Source organism: Onychostruthus taczanowskii, unplaced genomic scaffold (genome assembly GCF_017590055.1).
Source record: "Onychostruthus taczanowskii isolate IOZ18803 unplaced genomic scaffold, ASM1759005v1 scaffold42, whole genome shotgun sequence".
NCBI lineage: Eukaryota > Metazoa > Chordata > Aves > Passeriformes > Passeridae > Onychostruthus > Onychostruthus taczanowskii.
Window position 1 is genome coordinate 3,290,836 of NW_024501682.1, and position 21,164 is coordinate 3,311,999.

The following is a 21,164-nucleotide window of genomic DNA, read 5'->3' on the forward strand; positions in this document are numbered from 1 at the left end:
GAAACTGCAACCATTGCTACAGCTGTTTTGGAAAGTCTCTTTTTGGCAAAACCTGCTGGATTGTCATTCTAAATGTCTGTGCTTCCCATGCTGGTTTCCTGAGGAAGGGTTTGTGGATGGACTTGTTTATTTATGACATTTTTTTTACCCCTCTTAGCTGTAGCTGTGGATTCCCCAGCCTTGTGAAAGTAATCATTAGTTGCCTTTTTTGGCTAGGAGAAATCAGTAAAGAAACTGGCTCTTGTCCAAACAGTTCCTGGAATTTTCTACTAACCTTGTGTAAGAGCTTCATAAAGTCAAATTCAATTTTATGTAAGATTTGTTCCAAGGCCATAGGTGTTTTGTGAGAACAAAGAGCAAAAGGGCTGAAATTATGTTTGCTGTTCTGAAGTAAATCATACCAAATGAAATTCACATGGAACTCGCTAAGGTGATCATCCTCCAACTGGAGCAAGACCACAGGTATTGGACCCTGTCATTTTAAATGAGAACCAAAGGAAATCAGCATCACCTACATACACATACCCTGACTCTATTTTGAAGGCAAGTTCCTTGGCTCTGCCAGCCTAAAGCAGCAATAAACTCCCACAAAAACAATGGACAATCACAGCATTTATGACCTTCTGTCCCTCTAGTGTTGACCTTTTTTTTCTCTGGGAAACAGAAAGCAACCTTTTCTTTAATGTTTTAAAAACAAACAGTTCATCGCAAATGCCTCCCCCTCTGGAGAAAGGCATAGAGAGCAAACACCTAATGGATTTTAGTCACGTTATTTAATATGCACTAGAAGAAGAACAGATGCTACAGCAAAAAGTGCATTCTGAACCCAGCATAACAGCATAAAATGTAGTAAAATATTACCCCTTCGGAAGACATTTATGCACTTGGCACTGAACACATGAAGCTTAAAAAAATACGCCTTACACAGAGTGCAAGTCCTATTTATAGAAGTTATGTCCCTGACCAAAGTATCCATCACTTTCTGAAGTCTGCATTTCTGTGCTGATTTTCAGTCACATCCATAATGTCAACAGTTGGTCACCCACACAGTGCTGTACACAGCACAACCACCTGAATGCTGTTGTTCTGATCACTGATTATGGAGTTTGGCCTCTATCATTCCATACTTATTGGGTGAGAGCCATGCAAAGTGCTTATTTCTCATTTCAGCTGGCTGGAAGGACTTGCCCATTCCTGACAATCATCTGCTCTGAATAAATTAAAACCCCTCCTCATGCTTCAGGATATCAGGAGCTGTGTAAAGGTTAGAAAAGCACCTACAGTTTGCCCATCTCCTCAAGGAACTGGAACGACAAGTTGACATCAGCCCAGTGTTTCTTCCTGTGGTATGTTCACATGCTGGCTGATACCAGATTCCATTTAAGATCTTGTTCTTCAGATCAAGGACTGGGCCTCGTATATCTCATGTACTACCTTGCTTGACAGCTTACCATGACCTAGCATGACAGCTGTGGTCATCAGTAATCACTGCCAAAAGGGAGGATCATAGGGGAGTGGGTGGAAAGGAAATCAGACATTCCTGGCAGCTGGCCTGCAGCTCTGAAGCTTCCTTTCACCAAACATCAGACTGAAAACAGATCTCCGCTTGCTGAAGAGAAAAGTTTGGCTTCCACTTTTCAATCACTTTTCCTTAGTGCAACATAAAAATGGTTTCCTTTCTCTGAAAAGGAGAAGAGAGGAAAGGCAAAGGGGAAAAAATACATGTGCTCACCTGGCAGAGAGAAAGCAAAGGGCCAGAGAAGGCTGTTACTCCCTGGTTTTGTTACTGTCATTCTTGTTAGCAGCCGTAGATTAGGCAGGCAGGGAATGATGGCCCTTGGAAAGCAAAACAGAGAAGTGTTTATCATATAAACAGGGAATTAGAGTTACACAACACAGAAAAGTTTTAACTAGTTTTTTGATGAGCATACTACACAGAAAATTATATATTACAGCAGAACTTAATAGGTGATTTTACTGTTAAATTTTCACAGATTCAGTAAATACCTACAATGTGGTTCCCCTCAAGGGCTCAACAGAATTGCCTCTACCTCCAAGGAAAATAACCAAAGCTTTTTCTCATAAATAAACCATCTGAACCCAAGGAAATTCTATGGTGTTTAGTCCCATAAACACTTCTCTTAGAAATGTGGAAGAGTTTCTGCTTGTTTGGCTAAAATTTCATCTCTTTTTAGGGCAGATGGAAGAGAAAGTAAGAAACAGGAACAACCACTGACAGCAATTGTGAAATAACACGGTCTACCCACTGATTTGAAAACAAATAAGATTTAGTGGCTATGTCCACCATGGTAAAACCCCAAAATTCAAGAATTTCCCCAGCTTCTGGGCCTGCCAATAATTTCAGAACAGTATTGTGAAATCCTACGGCTATTTGTTCCAGCTGAGCCTGCTTAATTGGAATTCCTCAGCATTTAGACTTATTTCCTTAACAGCATATGATACAAATAATCACTTCTGGAGATAGCTGAATATATAACACAGGCTCTTTTTAAAAAAAAAATTATTGTTATTATAAAAGACAATAAGCAAGACAGTTCAACAGATTTTTTGTCAAACCAAATGTGATCAAAACCATCCCAAAGTTTTTGAGGTTGTATGCACTGACGGATTAAAAGCCTTTCTCTAATCCCATCGCCACAACTCTTTCAAGTGCACAAACATGCAAAGACATTTCAAGCACTATGGCAATGTTGACTCGGAGCATTGTTAACTCCTACCAAAAGGCTGTGGGAAGCAGAGAAAAATGATGGAAGATTTCGTTTATTAATCTGTGATGAAAACCAGACTTCTGTTGATGAAGGGGACAGGGGGAGGGGCAGAGATAGGCTTGTCTGTTTAATGCTTGGCCCAGATATAGGTGGTTTTTTTTTAAGAAAAGCAAGCAGCTGAGCACATTGCTTCTGGCTGTGTCTTTCTGTAGGTTGCCAGTTGCCAGCACTCACAAAGCAAAAGTTATGTAATGAGCTCCTATCAGGAATCTGAGTTCAAAAACATTTCATGAACTCCCATGCTGTTCTTGCTGGAGCAATTGTTGCTGATAATGAAAAGTCTCTATCACTCTGATTCAGCTGTCTTGGCCCTCTCCAATGGCGGCAGCACTTTGTGCTTTCCCTCAATCTCATCTCCCTCCCTCACAACAACCTCTGCTTTTTTCTTAAGGGGGCCTCTTCCCTAAGCCCCTTCACTGGCTTTTCCTAGAGGAAAAGAAAAATAGAGGAGGAAACATAGTTTTTACCCTCCCATACCTCTGAAACAAGCTGGTTTTCCATGCTAATCATTTGGAAAAACCTCATTTCTTTGGAAAGTGCAAAAGAAACATTGGGTTTAGAATCACAATGCAGTATTGATAGAATAGCTCATCTGACTTAATTTTGAGAGTAAAGACCTACATTTCAGAGCAATCTTTCTCCCAGAAATGTGCTTATTCCTGATGGAATAATTTGGAGTGCTTTTCAGGAAAATTCTGCAATTTTTCACAGAAATAATTATTGGGTGACTTCCTGAATGAGGAATTTCATTTGCAGCCACTTTTATATCATTAAAATCAATCAGGCACATGGATAAGAGCATGTAAGTATTTAAGGGATCTAAATTAGAGTGCATAAAGAGGAAATAATGCAGGACAGCTCTTTCAGTCTGGATTCATTGGGAGTTTTATGCCAGTACACAAATGTATTAATATTAGTCAATATATTTCCTCAGGTAAATAACAAAAATCTACTTCCTTGGTTAAATTTAAATAGAAGAAATAAATTTAAATAAAATTGCAATAGAGTTAGAATTAATGTAAAATGTCTGTACCAAGTATCTCGTCAAAATGGAGTCTTGAACTCAAAACACTATTAAATTGTGCTTCCTTATGATTCTGTTTCCATTGTAGTGGCTAATATACTTAACAAACAGCTCATTCTTTAAGAAAGAATGAAAATTTATTCATATCATTGTGTCTAAGTAAAGACAAAATTTAGGCCAAAGTATCTTTGGGAGGTTTGATCCATGAGACTCAGTGAAAAGATTCCCGTATCTTGCAGCAGACATCAACACAGACACTTGGAATCAGGATATCTGGGCAAAAAGTATTTAATTTTAAAGTAAGGATTTATAAGGTACTGGAAAAGGATACTGATAGGAACCTTCAAAGCACAATTAGACTGACTGATAAAATACCTATAACATAAATCTCAATGCATTTCATCACATGTCTTGAAAAAAAGGAGACGAAAATTGAAGAATATAAAAGTTATTTCTAAAACAGCAACAGAAAGTTATATTATCCCATCAGACACAATTTTCAAATAATTGTCTTACAAGTACAAGGAATTTTTTCTTCGTTTTACCTTGAATTTCAGGGATTTTGTTTATTTGTCAATTCTAGTTTCCTCGAGTTTAAATGATGAATTATGATGAAGGGAATAAAAGTTATCAAGCACAGTTTGTTTTTAAAAATTCAATCTTCAGTCCTGTTAGCCAAAGATCACAATTACTTCTGCTCCATTAATTTGTGGTCTAACAAGTCTCAAGCTGTATGTGTGGAGGAAGATTACCCTTTGTTTCAGTAGAAAGAACCCTTAAAAGATACTAATATTAAACATAGATGGATAAATTATAATCAAGGTTCTTTTCACTTTAGTACCTCCAAACATTAGTTAATTCTTGCAGTGAAGCTAACACCAATTAATTTATACCACTTTGAGGCACAAAAACATTGACCATCTTCCAAATCAATGAAAGAATCAGCAACAGCAGTCAAGTGCTACAGGTATAAGATCTAAAATGCCTTAGAAATTAAACATAAAACAAGAACTGCCTATCATGACTCAGACCTCAAATCCCACAATCACTTCAAAAACCTCATGAGTCCTGTTTCCATGAATTCCCAGTGAAAACCAAGCAATACTGTTTAACTGTAGGTCACAAGGCTATACAAGACCTGTTTCAGTTTTTATATCTGTAAAATAGGGCTAGTGGCACCAACCTCTCTTAAAAATGCTTTGCATTTTTCAGATCAAAACAACACAGAGCTACACTGATTTTGGAACTATGCCTACAGAAATCAAACATAGTTCACAGATTTAAACAGTGTTCATAGGCTATGTCATTCCAATCTAGAGCTCTGAGAAAACTGAATTGAAAACGTGGCAAGTGTCAGCTTGCTGCTTCACGAAACAGCATTATGAATGAAACATGTAAAAGCAGCAGCAGCTGCAGAAGAAAAGGAATCCTGGTTTTTAATTTACAGTCATTGAGCGTCACAGCATAAGGAAAATAAAATAGTTATTGCTCCAAGGTCTTATATAATTTAGTTAATTTTCTCCCTCCAGTGTATTAAACTTTGAAATCTTAATGACTCATTATGTTGCACAGGCTTTGCAAAATAATGCCAATGAATCTACATAAAACAGCAATTTGCCAAAGATTTTGTTGTCTTTGTAAAGCAAAAGAAAACACAAAAAAGACAGTTATTGTGTATGACCAAAAACATTTTCAAGTCTCAAACACAAGTTGTGGAGTAAATTTTGAACAAATTGTTGATTAGCTGCAAGAGTTATAATATAATGTTAGCTAATACTTGAAATCTTGCCTGGTATGCTTGAATTTGCCTGAATTTGAACAAGGCCTATGTTGATGTTCCTGGGCCTAGTGGGATTGGCATTACTACCAAGCAGAAACCATGTCAGCATTGCTCTGAAGTGAGAAGATAATGAGACCATTTGTGCTTTTAAAATACTCCTATGGAAAACAGAAATTAATCAATTTAGATGTTCACATGAGTAAGAAAGCAAGTTATGACCTTATAAACCAGAGTGAAAAAAAAATGTTCTGAAATAAACCCTTTGCAAGAAACCACTTTCTGACTGGTACCATTGACTTCAGCAACAATCATAGAGAGACAGGAACCTGGACACTCGTGAAATTGTTACTGAAGGAAGATAATTTATTTCAGTACCTAATCAACAAAACATGATTAGAAATGTTCATAAAGTCTAACTTCAGTTTCAGAAAATATTGCCCTACAGCCAAAAAAGATAATAGATTTCAGATAGCTGGGTGACTGGTGGAAAGCACTGTTGTGAAAGCAGTGAAAGCAGCTATTTTCACCAGTTTGCTCCACTCTGTTTTTCAGCACCACCTGTTAAGGTTCACTGCAAAGATTTTCATCAGGACAGATGCACAGCACAGCAACCTCCCACTCCCTGGTAAAGTTTCAGTCTTGTATTCTAAAACAGAAATTTTCCCTAAAACATAAAACATCTTCTAAACTGAAGTTTCTGCATATTATGCAAGTAGCAGTTCAAGAACTATCACCAGACTTGTGGCCCTATGTTATTCTAATTCCCAGTCAATCACATTAATTCTGTGCAACTAGTCAATGAGTTATAAGGCATAGTTGTGTTTGTACTTCTGTTGAATCGAGAAGACTTCTTTTTCATTCAGAGCCATATATTGGATTAAATCCTTCTACATGCCTCAGAAATATGTGCATGTCAGTGGTGTCAGTTCATTCCTCTTTAAGTCTCACTCCACGTCAGAGTAGTAGAAGGTATTTGAGCAGTAGAGTTGATATTTGTTTGAATGCTACAGCTGTCTTTGTTGGCAGATTTATCCCATCTGCTTTTACCTACGCAAAAGCTGGGTACAACCTCTAAATCTCATCTAGGATTCCTGCAACCTATTCATCAGAAAAAGATTAGGGATCTACCAGAGATGAATTATTCCATCCTAATTTAGGTAGTTTACATAGCTCAGATGAATCACTCCCCGGACACAGTTTTTTTCTGTTAATGAAAAAAGAAAGCTCAAAAAGAAAATGACTCATAGGCATCTAAAGTCAGATTTAGACCATTAAATGTTGGTGAAACGCATTTTACCTTTACTACTTGGAACTCCACTTATGATTGAGCTATCTTAGACTTTATCCATGAACCTTCCTAGGCCATGGTAAGAAAACCTACACTAAATCTCCATCCATAAGTGAGAAAAAAATTTATAGATGCCAGTGACTTCTATTAAAAACTATACCGGTCCCTATGGCATAGTGCTTCATGATACTGCATTGTTTATAGCATCTAAAATAAAGAAAAATCTGCATTCTCCAAAATAAACACTGCAGAAGTACAATATTAGAGAAGAATATAATATTCCAAGTAGTTAATAATAAACAGGACAAAAAACATGTCCGTATGCTGGCAGAACACCACCTCATGAATCATGCACCTACTGTGAACAAATATTTGTTGGACAGCTTCACTGGGATTTTTTGATGTGTCATACTGCATTCATAGGATTGACATCTGAGAAGAGAGGATGAGCAATGAAAGAATAAATGTTTTGGGTTATAGTAATAGCCATTTTTAAACCTTTGGCTAGATCTTCTCCAAGGCCTTCCAGTAGTACTCCTAGTACTCCAGTACAGTACTCTGTCCACTAGTAGTCCTAGATACAGAAAGTACCAGTCCCATCCACAAAGACACCCAAAAAATAAGAGAATCATCTTGAAGCAGAATAGTTAAGCATCCCAATGAACTGGCAATTTAAACTCATTATGTAGGAATTGACAAAAGCACAGTAATCGCAACATGTGGCAGAAAATTTTGTAACTACTATCAGCCTCATTAACTGTCTTCCTAGATAGTCTAATAATCTTGTGATCAGCATAGGAAAGGCATAAGCATTGTCAGATGAAAGACCTGAGCCAACTTTCTGACTGTTGGCCAAAATCTCCCCCTCCTCTTTCCCTCTTCGTAGCATTCAAAGTATTCTAGCTCTCTGCAATGAGGGTACATGATCTCAAACAAGAGACCTGACAGAAATGAAACAGCCATCTCAGAATATGGACACATCAGATCTCCTAAATACTTCTTTTGCCCCCTCCATTCTATGTTACTATTGGTAACAAAATGCTACAGAAGACACATAAATTTTTAATTAAAATAAAATAAAATAAAATTTAAATACAATATATGTTTAAATATTTAATGAAAAGAATAAAACATAAAATCAACTTTTAACACAATGATGCTGCAAATATTATCTAAACATGGTCTGAAAAGGTTGGAAATGTTACAACAAAATCAGTAGCAAAATAAATTTTTCACTTAACATGAAGTCTGAAACAGGAATTAGTGTTATAATAATGGCATTTGGGGAAGACTACTACAGATAAGGCCTGAGAAGATTGTGCATACCCAACATGAGAAAAGGATCTTTCCCTCAGGATTCTTTCTGGCCCTTCCTCACAGTGCTCCTCTCCAAATACAGCATTAGCTGCCTGTAAAGCCAGTGAACAGGCATGGTATTGCAGGGAAAGAGAGAGGACAGGTCAAAGCTCAACCAGAGTACATTCTGAGTAGGAATTATTTTATCTTTGAGATGGAGAAAGGACATAGTTACTCCAGTGGCTGAGAAAATCATGACTGCTGCAGGAGGAGATCCAGTTAAGACAAAGATTATGAAGTCCCTACTGGTGAGGTGGACTCTGTGCCTTCCAGGATGTGCCTATGTGGAGGCACCCAGTTCTGGCAACCAGTGGAAAGATACTTTGAGCAGCATGATCTGAATTTCTTCACTAGATATTCTGCTAAACCCTCACTGAAAGTATGGAGAGGAGGAAAGCCAAGTTTGTTCTGTGTTATAGTTCTTCCAAAAGGATGTGGGGAAGTGGAAACGAATTTCTACAGATACTAATGAACAAAAAGGAGGCACAGCCACTAGAAGACTGCACAAAGGTTGACTCCATCTGGAAGAATGTCCTCATGTATGCCCATGATCAGATGAACAACTCAAGGAATGAAGAACAAAGGACACCTAGGAGGGATTGCAGACAGGCAATAAACAACAGCTTGCAACACAGCTGCAAAGATCAATACAACTCTGTGTTGAATGCACATATGCATCTGGAGATAGTGCAGGCTGGACATTTTAACAGTTAATACAGTTCCCATATGATCCTACATGGAATACTACAGTCAGCTGAGCATCAGATTACCAGAACCATATGATGAAAACTAGTGCAGTTTCTGAGCCAAGCAATGCTTTGTAATAGATTACTATTTAATTTTCTGTATAAACATATTTATAGCACATCTAAGAGGACTCAGAGAAAGGACTGTAAACAGCAGCCTGGTAGCATTTGCAATGTAAACACTAAGAATGAAGACAGCAAATTACAACTCTAGGCAGAGAAAAATAATGCATCTATAGAGAAAAAAAAAAAAACAACTATTGAACAAAAAGTATCAGGCTTTGGGAAAATGTCTTAAAATTATGAAGGAATTTTCATTGCATGAAAACTAGCAGAACAGAAGACCAGATGACTTAATAAGTAATTTTGAAAATATGCTTTTCAGTACAGATACCCTGTACTCATTTTCTAACTATTGATTGGAATGACGTGAAACCTAAAGGAATTAAAGACACTCACAAACACATTCAACAGAGTAATGAGGAACATGTCTGCAATTTTCTATGTGGACTCCTTTGAGGGTCTGCTTGCCAGAAGAGCACAGAGACACTGAATCCATGGTAAGACATGTGGGGCTAACTCAAGGGCTCCAAAACAAAGCCTCATTAAAAAGTTATTCTGCAGTTTCTTCAGGCAATAACAGCACTTCCCAGCTTTAGAATTTAATTTTTTTTAAAGTTCTGAATTAAAATTTTTCATTGTTTTGCATCTTGTGGGCAAGAATTTCTCCAAGGTCTGTTTTTTTCCTATCTTAGGAGGATACAGCCTTAAGAAACACAGTGAGTCCCACAGAGAGCAGGCAGTAGAAATCAGTCACGCAGTACTTGCCTTCAGCACATCAGCTGACTGACTGTACCTGAAGAACTGATTTACCCAGCACAGAGATTTATAGATTCCATGTCAAAATTTAACTGTTGGCACAGCAAAATATGTTCCGTTATTCACCTCATCGTCTGCAAAGACATGTTTCTGCAAAGGCAAAGGGATGCAACATGCATCGTCCATCTTCAAGACTGTACTGTTTGCAGCGCCTGCAGACTTCTCTAATCACTGAGAAGAGAAAAGAATTCTAATTGCTGAGAGCTTTTCGTTTCCCAAAATAGTTGACCTTCTTTCTTTTTGAAGAAAAAACTTTCCTCTGCCTTTCTGCTGGCCTCCCCACCCCCTTCCTGCTGGCAGACATGAGAAGAGAACTGTGTTTGTTTTCACGGTAAATGGGAGGCCAGAGCAGTGACAAGGCTGATCTCACAGTTTCCAGCTGTAATATTTGATTTCTTTACAACTGCACATATGCAGAACTCACAAACTAAACTAGTCCAGTAAGAGCAAAATGTATAAAAGTCTCTCAGCTCAAAAAAAAAAAAAAAAAAAAAAAAAAAAAAAAAAACCACCAAAAAAATCCTGAAAGGTTTGAGTGGCGGCAGCATGGCTCTTGACATGAAAGCAAATACTCCAGCTAAGACACAAGGATTATTTGGGCAAAAACTGCTGAACTGCAGCTGAGCCTCTACTTCCACAAATTGGGATATGTCAGCTTTTCAGGTGTTGAAGATCCCAGATTTTACAGTTAAACTAGACAAAATTTGTCATTTTTAGATCACCTGAAACTGCCCTGGTAGGGCTCAGGGAAATAATTTCAAGTTCCACTTAGAAAGAGGAGTTAAAAAACAAATATTATTATAAACTTTCCTTATCTCCCACTGACAGAGGCAACTATGTATCAGTCATCATGACAATGCTGGTCTTCTGCTTTTACATTTGTGTAATTTTAAGGTACAGAATCCTTGTCTTTAACATTACATTGGTCACTTTCAGACATTAAAAGGTTTTTCTACTTAATTTTCATTATCATTGGACAACAAGAAGAATGACAGAAAAACATCTGAACAGATGTTCAAACTAGATAAACAGGGTTTTCAAAATAAACAGTTGAATTTTTTTTTAAGTAATGCTTTTATGAACCATAAAACAGGTCTGATCTTCTGCTATAAAAACTCAACATTCCTCCAAATGTGTAAGAGCTGAAGTCCGAGGAGAAAAGGAATTAAATAAATAAAATATAATCACTTGAGTGTTTTTGACAGGATTGTTCAGAATGTTTAGATTATGAGCATCCAAAAGTGAAAATCTGACACTGTACTCCTAGCCCTGGCATTAACTTCATCATCTTTCTAGTTTTTATTAATGCTAAGTTCAAGGTAGAATGATTAATACATTTATTTTTATTTCATTTTAATGAAAATGCTTCTCTCATCCACAGACTTTCAAATTGAGATTCACCAAGCAACACACTCTTCTGGAAGACTGTGAATTCCTTTCTTTTTCTCTCAGCCCAGCAGCTGGCAGCCCAACTATCCTGTGGCCCCAGAAAGTTAAGGCCAAGCCTGCAGACCCACCAGCAGAGACATGGAAGCCCTGAGACCTCTTGGCTCCAAGAGAGGCTCCCAGGTTCTTGACTACAGCAGCTCCCAAGCAGACTGGCACGAGGCAGGCTGTGTTGCAGACCATTAGAAGGGTTTCCTTAAAAAGAGGCCCATTTCATCAGCAAGCCTTTCTCACTTTTATCAGACCAAAGCTGACCCTTTGTCCTAAATTTTGTTTCATTCTCTTCAGATTTATAGCAGAAGGTGATTTGTTGGGAAAGGCTCTGGACAGCTCTAACTGTCCCTGTATTCTTGCCTTTGAAAGAACTTTTGGTTTTGTTGCAAGATCAGTAACATGGAAAAGACTTCTTCCACACAGCATTGTAATTCATGTGGTGAACCCTACTGTTACTCTGCAACTTAACCAGGCAAACCTGAATTTTGTTCTTATTTTCTAGAGACCACCTAGACAGAGTTGGTGTATGATCCACAACCTGGAATGAGAAGGTTCAAATAGCAGATTTTAAGAGCTAGAACATTTCTGCAGGCCGGGGTTTTTCCAGCCTTGCCACTACTTTCTCTGGAGCATTTTTTCCACCAAGCACTTCAAGTCCATGGGAGCTACTCTCATCCTTCCTTGGTATAGATGCTTGCAAATGAAATTATGGAAAACATTCATATTTCTTTCAAATCACAGAAACCTTATTTCAATTTGAATTTTGGAAAAAACTTGGGAAGTACTAATTACTCCAGCTGGTTCATTCCAAGACAAGCAAAGAGAAGAGAAAAACAAGGCTCTTCAGCTCCTTTTGCAAAAGAGCAAAGCAGACCTAAAGCAGAAGCATAAAGAAGCAGAGGTATGAGGTAAACTCCTTGGATGCGCCTTTACCAGACATTGCAGTGCACTTCTCACCCTCTCTGTCTCTCACCAGCCCCATTCTGACACCATAAAGTAGAGCAACTTGAGGTGACCCTGGATTAGGCCAGCTGCAAGCAGTTTCCCCATAACTGCACACCAGCTGGGAACCGTTCTTACACAGCCACATCCACTCTGCCCCCTTCAAGGCAAACTCTAGGAGGCCACTGCCAGAGGTGGCCATTCCCCCACTCTCTGCCAGCAGCAATTTCTTTGGGTCAACACAGCTCTCAATTAACTCCTTGAACATCTAGAGAAGCAACATGGAGACGATCCAGGATGAACCGTGTGCCGCAAATACTGACCAAACATGTTATTAACTTTTCATTAATGTGCGCTTGCTATGTAAAAATGTTTCTCCTGCATAATATGTGGATCAGGTTACTTCCACACTAAGCTTCTACTTATAGATTTTCTAGTGTGATTCAGTAAATTATTTACTCAGTCCCAAAACACTGCTTTCTTTCTAAGTATGCATTTGGCTATCTTTTTGGATGTTTACAGTTTGTAATCTTTGAATAAAATTATTGAACTGCAGAGTTCATTATGATAAAGTTATTTTGCAGCATGTTATTCCATACATGCGATTTCAAGGAGATGATAAAAAGGAAAATAATCAGTTTATTTTGCTTACACCCCATCCATCCCATTTTGTTCATATCTAAAAGTACTAAGATTTTCTAGAATAAGAGGTTTCATAGCTAACCTTTTCCTTATCCTTCTTTGGCCCCAGTCCCCTATGAAAACACAATCTCCCACACTGACAGAAAGAGCCCTTATGAATACAAATGCCTGTGGATAACTTTTTATTTGGCAGCTGTATAGCATTATGGACTTATTATCCACGAAAGAGTTTTATTTTCCTCAAACTGGAATTAAAGTGCATTAGAAAACCAAGAAAAATGTTGTTATTGCACATCACACTGGGTCAGGCAGCTTTAGAAAATCCCCAGAAGCAAAGGAGAAAACCATTCGCTTTTTTCCTGTACCATCAGTATCATCTGACCAACTGCTAATTGTACTGCTGAGGTTTTAAAGACCTCTATTCAGGTAAGTGCTGGCTAAAAAAAAAAACCCTCTCATTCATCAAAGCACAAGTACTTTCAAGAGTAGCCTAGTAACACAGAAAAGACTTGAAAATCCTCAAAGTCCAGCCACCTATGGAGTGATCATGTGAAAAAATGTCAAAGAATCACTTTTGTAAACGCTTAAGACAACTGCTACTGAGTGGTAAATACAAAATACTGTTTAATTGCAATTTTCAAAAATTCTTCCTGCTTTCAGTCATTATATGTCTGTCCCTGTGATAGAAATGGGAATTCTTTCAGTTTTCAAGCCTGTGCTCTCCTTTCATTGCAATGAGGACCTAATTCAGAGCTTTAAACTGTGTTCTGCAATGCATAATTAATCTGGCTTCATAGAGACCTGGACAAAAGACCCCATTCAATCTTCAGCTCCTTCCCCCTGAGATATTGTTATTTCTAAAAACTCCTGCCAGCTGGGCTGGAGGGAAATCTCAGCACTGTGGGAGAATGAACAAACTACAGGCCTCCAAGGGATTTGAAGTAACTATCTGACTAAATTGGATTAGAAAGTAAGGAAGGGGAGGGGAAGGAGGGCTTATTCTGAAGTCTACAAAAGCTCATAAAAAATTCTTAGAAGATTTTCATATGGTGAAGGAGAGAGAAATATGCAAGTTTTTATAACAAAACTGAGAAAGCATTTTAAAACATGCGTGAGCCAATACACTTGGGGATATTGAAGGGATTACTGCTGGTATTATTTCAGGAAAACTGTTGTGTCTGCCTTGGAGCTTTGAAATGGCATTTCTATGCAAAATCTGGGCTTCCCTGCAATCCAAAATAGTCATACTTTCCTTCCAGGTATTTGATACACATCCTGTTTGAACCTAAAATGTAACCTAACCATAAGTTGTTTTAAGTTTCCTCCAAAGCACATAGCAATTAAAAGCCTCTGCCTATAAGGATTTCAAAGGGCTATGGAAAAACAACTTCAGCCTTGTTTAGAGAGCCAGCACCCTGCTTTCGTTTCCCCCAGGCTTATCCTCCAAAGTGTGTCAGTGACTCTGCCCAGATCACCTGGCCACCTCTCACACTTTTCACAATATTTTTAGCAGGCACATACTCAGGAATATTGCCCCATTTCCCTTTTGGAAGACAGGGTGGAAAAAGCTCACAGCCCTGCTGGGAGAGTGGGTGCCTGGAGGAAAAGATGGTTTGAGCTCTCTGTCTCCTCTGGCTGGCTCTGCTGTCCCCCCTGACAGGGACCAGCTGCTTGCGGGCTCTCTGCTCCTGCAGCACTAATGCTGTGAAGTTATGTGAGTTTAGCCAGGACAAAACTTGGCTCACTACCTGCAGAAATATTTTCAGAAGTCATGTCTTTTAGCCACCCTAACCAACACTCCCTATATTAAAACGGGCAACCCTTACTTATAACAGCAGTGACTTTTCCATGGTCAAAATGAACAAAAATATTCCCTAAAAGTTGATCTACTTAGAACTTACATGTTGTTATAGAGTAAAAACTGTGGTACTTTTCAGAGGTCTGGCACACACTGAAGAGGTTAGCATGTACAATGAAAAATGCACTCTGCTGGATGATGCATCTGTGTAAAGATGGGTGCACAAAAATTATAACATATCAGAGCAATCCTAATCAGTCCTAACCAAAATCAAACATTTGTGATTTTTCATTATCATCATTTGCTATTTCTAGACTTATTGTCACAGAATAAATTTCTATTATCTCCCTTTGCCCTGGGGAGGAAGTTCAGGGAGGAAAGAAGGGAGCAGGATTAAATAATTTTTTTGAAAAGGAGAAAACAAGATTCAGCAAAATCTTTCAAAACAGTAGAGGCTTTTTTTTAAGGGTGTCACTTCGTAAAGAAACACTTGAATGTAGCTTAGCAACAGCAACAACAAAAGTACTGGTAGCTCATATTCCAGACAGAGAAATGTTTAAAATATTAAATTGTTATATAAAATACATACAGCCCCTTTCCAGTTTCTTTAATTCCTGGGGTGCAGGAAAAGCAAGACATCACCATTCTTTCTTTCCCAGCAAACATAATGAGCCACTTTGGATTGTGTGCAACTGTTTTCACAAGTGGTTGGATGTTGTCAAATGCATATCGAGGCACTGCATCAAAAATCCTTACTCACAACATTAATCTAACAACTCTGAATAACACTGTGGCATTTCTTGAAAGGGACAATGAAAGGTTTCACATCTGTGAAAGTGAAAGCCTGGTGGAGGTAAAAAATAAAAATAAAAACCCAACATCATTCAGCTAAACACATCCTGATTAGTGGTAACACTACTTAAAGTAAAAGATCTAGCTAAATTAGCCCTGACTTTTGTCAACTGACAAAAAATCTCAAGCTCTCAAAATTGGCAGTGAAGACTGCAAAGAGCGAAGGACAGTCCAAGCCAGGGCAGAAAAAGTCAGTGTTGAATCCCATCCCCACACTCTGAACTCTGCATTGCACTGCTCTGAGCTTGATATCACACTGAGAATCTGCTGGCAGATTCTCCTCCGAGGCTTACCCACCACGGTCAGGACCTCTCCCAGCAATGCACAAGCAGCCCGCCTCACTCCCACACTGGCCCATCTTCTCCAGGCCACCCATGGAGCTGGCACTACATGGGGAGCCTGTAGAAATTCTGAAGTGCACCCAGGACAGGAGCAGAGCCAGAGGAACCATTATGGGTGTGCAGGCAAAACCCAAATCTGCTGCTTCAGTGAAAAAAAAAATAACTTGTTCTCTCTGCAACGATGACGGAAATTTGGCAGCAACACTGGGCAGGTGATGGAGGGAAAAAGGGGAGTCTGGCAAGGCTACAGATTGCTGCAAAAGAGCTGAGGCTTGCCCCTCCTGCAAGAAAGGGAAGAGGGTGTGGCTGGAAAGGAAAACAGAAGAGACTGGGATTTGCTATTCCTGCTCCTGTGCTAAAGGTGGAGAGGGAGCAGAGCTTGTCTGCCTCCTAAGGAAGAAGGCCCTTGCCCCCAGCCACACCACTTCACAGAGGAGTGTGGCGTGGGTCAAGACTTTCATTCATACACCTCCAAGAGTATTTCTTCCTTAGAGAAGAAAACCAAGGCATGACAAGAAGCAGGATTTCAGAATCCTGCATCTTGCAGAAAGGGTGAAAGAGGAACCTGAAAGTTTTGGACATGTCTTCATCCCTATGCATTTGTGCAATGCTAGGAAGCTAAACAGACATGCTGCTGCTCTCCTTGCTCCCACACGCAGGTGATGCTCAGCCCAGGCCCTGCAGCTCTCCCTAGCTTGCCCCACTCTGCTCACACACACACTCATCTGTGGATACTCCAGCCAGCAGCTGAAGCAGATCAGCCAAGTAACACGGCGGCAATCTGACTCACTCTGAGCAAGCGAAGCAGCCGGGCCCGGCCCGGCCCAGCCCCCGGGCGCAGTGAGGGCCTCCAGCCCGCGGCTGCCCCTTGCCAAGGCTCGCACCCTGCCCCCTCTGCCCCCACAGCCCTGACGCGCTGCGCGCTCGTCTGCCATAAACACGAAGGTTTAGCTCGGTTTTGTTAACTCTGCATCAGCTGCCACGTTGAAATTCCACCAAAAATTCCCTTAAAATGGAATAAGTTAATATCAAAAGAGGAAGCAGGGCTCTGCAGCAGTAACTTTGTCTGCTATGGGGCACTTCAGCTCCACTCCTCCAAATCTACTGTCTGCCTCATCTCACAAAAATAGGTCATTAACTTCCTTTCTCTTAGTGCTTACTCCATGTTTTAAAAGTGTACTCAAATAACTCAGAGATAATTTAGTTCTTTCTTTTCCTCCACTCCTCTTCTTCCAACCCTTGGGCTTTAATCAGTAATCTCTGGTACAAAGTAAGAGCACAACTCAAAAGGGCCTGAGACTAAGAAAAATTGAGGAATGAAAGGCCATGTTTTCCCATCACTTACTCTGATATCACCTTGGGTTAAAAAAATAATTAAAAAAAAAAAAGTTTGAGAAACTTTGTTGTTATATCCTCAAGAGGAGGCAGCAGTCTGTCTTCTATATGAATTCCAGAGCTAAATAGCCCAAGAAATTTCCATGGAGGGACTGCCACAGCATAATGAACAGAAATATTCCAGAGCACACCTGGTTACAATCCTGTGTCCAACCTTAGGAGCACAGTACTGAGCACGCACTCTGCGTAACCCCTCTTGTTTTCAGCTGCCTCCTTCATAATTTACAAAGTGCACTGACCCACCTATGCCACCTTGTCCTAATCTCCCTGTTGAAACCTAATCCTTCAAAAGTTTGAGTCTAGTAAATGCAGTTACTTAAAGTCATCCAAAGGGTTTAAACTGGGCATCAAAACTTCAAAATGGTGCTTAAAGGGAATACAAAAATGAAAAAACGTATATAACAATTACTTGTGCATAGGAAATAACTCAGGATAGAAATTTCTAACTTTAAAGTTCAACAGATCCTGCTTAAATACGCAATATATAGAGCCATGCATTTAAGCATAAAAAAAAAAAAAAAAGAATTAATTAAATTTTGGGCAAAAGCATTTTTAAAATCTGTCCATTTTGCAAGTGTCCAGTATCATAGTAAGAACAATTATATCCAGAGTAAATATTTTGGCTTGTCAGCTCTAATAAGAGGGACATTGCAGAGACTCAGGAGAGCAGAGATCCAGGCCCAAGACCCAAGCCAGTCTCAGACACACAATGCTTAGGTCAGAAGATTTCCATTTGCTTGGCTCTATTAGCACAGGTAGAGCAATCTGTTGTACTACAGCTTTGTGCCCAGTCTAGGAAGTCCCATGCAACTCCTGCTCCACCAAAACTGAAGTGAAATAAGAACTCTGTTATCAGAAATGTGGATAATAAACCCTTTAAAAACTTTATAGGCAGCATTTTAAATGAAAGAAGGAGAAGAGGTGTGTCCAAAGGCAAACTAATCCATTTGATCAAACATTGCAAAATATTATCAACATCCAAATTCCTTTTTATCCCAGGACATGTTCTTCAGATTACATAAAGGCATTACATATCCCTATATTTCAGCATGGGTTATTGATGGTTCACAGCCCTAAAATGCAGCATAGACCTCTTCTGCTTATGCTGTAAAAATACTCTGTGGTCTTGCTTAATAACAGTTGTGGAGAGCACAAAAATAGTAGGGGGAAAGAGCTGGGAGCAGGATGTACTGTCTCCTGGCGTGGTGCTCGGTACACGTTCCACCAAAGTGCAGCTCGGGGAGCTAATGGGCGATGACACAAACACACACGTGTCCTCTGCCTCCCACCCAGGTGGTATTTTTATTTCTAACCTCCCTTTCCCTGGGTTGCAGGGAAGTTTGACAGAGCAAGCATCACATGGGATGCTTAGGAGCTGGCAGGCTCTGGCCTGAATTTTACCCACTGACCACAAAGTACAAAGCAGTTTAAAGCTTAGGTCAAAGTTTTTGTTAATGAGATGTCATTATAGATGGGGGACATGAGACTGGGAGCATGTGATGAAGCCAAGCCTTAGTTCCTCTGACATGACGAATCTAAGTCAGACCTGCCAGCAATAACACTCCGCAAGAGGAAGGTTTGAGGCGACCATGTGGGCCTAGGTCCCAGGGCTTTGTGTCCCAGCAGACACATCCCCTGCTGCCATCCAAGCACCCTGCAGTCACTACAACAGTCTTGGTGATCAGTTGGTGCAAAGACCACCCCAGTTAAAACAGCCTTGTGTGGGCTGCTTGATGCACTAAAGCTCTGTATGGACCTGTGGTTTACTGACTGCAGCTCTGCAGGCATCAACCTTTCTCCAGGCAATTCATGGTGCCTACAACATCCAAACATTTAAAGAAAAGCTGTCATGTAAGTTGTGCCATTGTGTATTATTCCAGATACATAGAAACTGATTAAATGGCAGCTTTAAAAATGTCTTTATCTAGTAGAAGTTTCATCTAGATAATGGGTTTTATTACAAAAATCAGTGCTAAAGGCATACATGCTTCCCATTCCTTCACCAAATTGGAGAAGTACTAGCACCAGAAGACACTCCACCAAAACAGAACCTATTTTCTCCTCTGGAACTATGAAACCACAGCATGAGACTCCTCCCATGTATACCCAGACCAACTTCACGGATGCCATACCCATGTAACTCACACTGAAAAAGAACTGAAGCAAAAAACCTACTAGTGGAACTCTTACACTTTAAGGGGGGGGGGGGGGGGGGCCCCCAAAAAAAAAAAAAAAAAAAAAAAAAAAAAAAAAAAAAAAAAAAAAAGAGGATAAAAGGGAAGCGGGAAAAGAAAAACAGCCCCTCCTATGCCCAAGTTTCTGAAGATTACTGGGATCACAGAGTTGGATAATGAATGAAACTTTAAAATGAAAAGCCATCTACATGTTATTTTGTGTGCCCTGGTAGATTTAATTCCCTTTTCAAGCACCCTTAAAAAGTGAATTAGGAAATGGAGGTTAGATCAAAGTTGGCATGGGAAGAAACAAGAAAACAAAACATAATCAAACACTCATCTGCTATTGAAATGTTTAATCTAAACCTTCTTCTGGTTTAAAAATAGAAACTATTTATAAGACAACGTGTGCTTTAATCAGAATGCAAGAAACAGGCCAATAATTAAAAGTTCAAAATAAAGGTTTAAACTCAAACATAGTTTTGCAACTACAGTTACAGCCAGATTACAAAATTCCTTTCACACAATGCACATAGCACCCTTTGAGACTTAATGACATTCTGCAGCTGGGGTAGTATGAATCTGAGTTCTTTCTGTTCTGACTTATTTACTTCTGCAAGAAAATTCCCCATGGCAACTGGCCAAAGGGGCTTGTCTCCTTAGTGTGTGAAATGTGAGCAGATACAAACTTGACACCATATTTCATCCCCTCGCCTTCCCTCGTGTCTGCATTCCTAACTGTAAATTAGGGGGTGGCACTGACTTTTCTGGGGTAGCAGGAAGCAGCTTATTCAGAAAGATAGGAAGTGACAAAGGAAGGGGCAAAAAACCACATTGCAATGCTTCAAGGCAGTTTCTGAAACTATAGTGAGATTCTTCTCACCCATAATCAGGACAAGCTGAAATTGTGCAACAGCTGATTCTCTTCTAAAAATGTGACAGTTTTTCCTTTTATTGACCTTTTAGATATGTATTTCTCTCCCCATCTAAACAGGAATCAGTAGAAATGTGTCAATACTTGATAATGCACATCTGTACTTGCTGCAGCACCCCTCTCAATTACGGTCTCTTTTCAGGAATGTAAGTTGGGTTTTTCCTGTGTGGAGGGTCCACTAAAACACAGAATACTTCTGCAGCACAGTCTGCCAAAGCTGATTATGAAAGAGGCAATTTGGAACATGGAGCTTTCTAAAGCTGGACTTTAGAAAACAAGAGGCACCTGGGAAATGATATGCAACTCTCAGAGACTAAATACACTCTGGCAAAACCAGAATTCCCCTAAGGACCTCAGTCAGCCAAGGGTGAAACCGTGACCTTGGACACATGTTTACCATTCTTGGAGCTGATATGCGTAATACATCTGCTATTTCAGCTAAGGGATACCATTATCCTGGTTTTCCCTCCAATTCCTGACTGTACAGCCATGTTTAATAGTGACACCAGTAAAACTTACTTAAAAGGCATTTAGTTAACAAGGTACATTTTCTAAGAAAGCCTGAAAGAGTCTCAATATACTTGGATCAACTTCTAAATACACTCTAAAAGGTACCATAGTTATGGGTCTATGTCTAGCTATTGTGTCCTACATACTGAAGACTTTCAGGCTGCAGGCTGCCCTGTAGAGTCATGTGATTCCTTCCAGCATATGGAGACACCCTTCCAATTCTGTTTGTAGCCCCCAAAAATGTGAGTGCTATGGGTATGACAATATTTTAATC

The 21,164-nt window shown here is 39.5% G+C and overlaps 1 long non-coding RNA gene across 1 annotated transcript in view; it reads right to left on the bottom strand.

The window, feature by feature from the left end:
* LOC121340704 overlaps positions 1-21,164 on the bottom strand; it is a 107,234-nt gene that overhangs the window by 44,771 nt on the left and 41,299 nt on the right. Inside the window, exon 2 of the long non-coding RNA XR_005953345.1 lies at positions 1,733-1,836. This is a non-coding gene — a long non-coding RNA (uncharacterized LOC121340704). The remainder of the gene's footprint in view (positions 1-1,732; positions 1,837-21,164) is intronic.